Raw genomic sequence first — 1,839 nt, 5'->3', positions numbered from 1 at the left:
GGTTGACGCTGCGCGTCGAGCTGCAAAAGTTCAGATTTTCTAACTTCAGCTATTTGGACGATTTGGACGATTTGGACGATCTGAGCGTTCGACGCTCAGATCGTCCAAATCGTTCAAATCGCGCTGCTCTAATCGCGCTTGAGGCGCCGCAGAACTTCCCGACGTTGCTTGAAGCGCGTCCACCATAGACTTTGCATGTAAACCTGCTGCTCCTGACGCTGAAATCGCGTTTGGTGTGAACGCACCATTAGAGAGAGGCTTTTATATGAGAGGACAGCCGCTGTGACGAAACCGTGGAGAAGACACGTCACCGTGGAGAGCCCTTAACCAATATGCAAATTAGCCTGCAGTACCACTGCTCTACCCATATGAGCAGCAAAAACACGTTTTTACACCAAATATTACAGATTTGAACAAATACGAACAAAAACATCAAAATTAGCACAGAAACAGTACTATATAACATTTTAGACACATTCTAGACAGTTTATCAGCTAAAAAAAAGTTAATTTTGGGGTAAGTTACTCTTTAATCACTTGTAATTGTGACAACTGATGCTCCCAAAGTGTTGCCTGTCCTCCATCATTCCAAGTCTTCCTGTATTAGAGCAGGTTCTGGTTTCGTGTTATTTTTTCTTGAACCCAAGTTTGAGAAAAAAAAAAAGGTAAATGACCCTTCCTTATTATAATAATTACAGAGAGCAGGAGCAAATCCAAGAGAAGCTGCCAGGTACTGCAGAGCAGAGGACTCTGACAGAACAGTTTACCTTCATTTGTCTCCTTCCACCTCCTCTTTCCTTCGCCTCCTCTGCTTCTTTAATACCTAATGTTAGGACAAGTCATCACCCATTTACAATGAAAACACTCTTAGCTGCCAGCCTCAGTGTTTRAGACATGTYYGGGTGAATCTGTGTATCAATGTGTGACTATCTCACCAAGTATCTGTTTGTTTCTGCCCTTTTCACATGATTCACTGTGTAAACAGTACGGTGACTCATACAGGTTGAGTGGAAATGTCATCTCCTTGCTAAAAACCAAACAGAGCCAGATATGTTGTCATATGAATGTGTGAGAGTGGTATGAGAGCATAAAAAGACACAGTTGTGTCACAGAGAGAGCTTCATCTCAGTCCTGGCATTGTTTCATATTTCCCCTGTCGTTATCCAGAGTAACGAAAGCAGCACTTTCACATGTCACTTCTGATTTCCAAACTGAGCGGAGAAGCAGAGCCGCCGAGGAGCAGCCGCTCCGACAGGAAACAATGCACACATTCAGCCCAGTTCGTTCACTGGTTCTCAGTACGCAGGGAGGACAAAGAGACTGGACGTGTGTCCATGTTTATGATAGGGTATGATGAGGCGAAGATGTTTTATTTAGGAGGCTCATGAGATTAAGAACTGGGAATGCCTCAAGATGTGGCTTTGAAGGCTCAGAGTGGTTTCAGACTCACAACTCAGTCTGTAAGACAGAGACAACTGGTGGGCAAAACGCACAAAAAGAACAACAAAAAACCCGCACAAAGGCTTTTAACAACATTGCTACTGCCTCCACTGTTTTAATTGATTATGACAAATATTAACACTTTSATTAAATTATTTCATATCAATAATACTTAAATAATGAATTATATAGTATCTATTTTACAAATGCAGTAACAGTTTGTGGACCAAAAAATGACTATTTGACAGACTATGACCAAACCTAAACTGGACACTCATGATCTCAGATCCTCAAACTGAACTGTTTCAAAACTGACATTAATCTGTTTAAACAATAAAAAATATCTTGGAAATACTTTTGAAAATATTTGCCAAGACTTAAAATCTGATTTACATTTACT

This window comes from Austrofundulus limnaeus, unplaced genomic scaffold (assembly GCF_001266775.1).
Source record: "Austrofundulus limnaeus strain Quisiro unplaced genomic scaffold, Austrofundulus_limnaeus-1.0 Scaffold66, whole genome shotgun sequence".
Classification (NCBI taxonomy): domain Eukaryota; kingdom Metazoa; phylum Chordata; class Actinopteri; order Cyprinodontiformes; family Rivulidae; genus Austrofundulus; species Austrofundulus limnaeus.
This window is presented reverse-complemented; position numbering follows the sequence as displayed.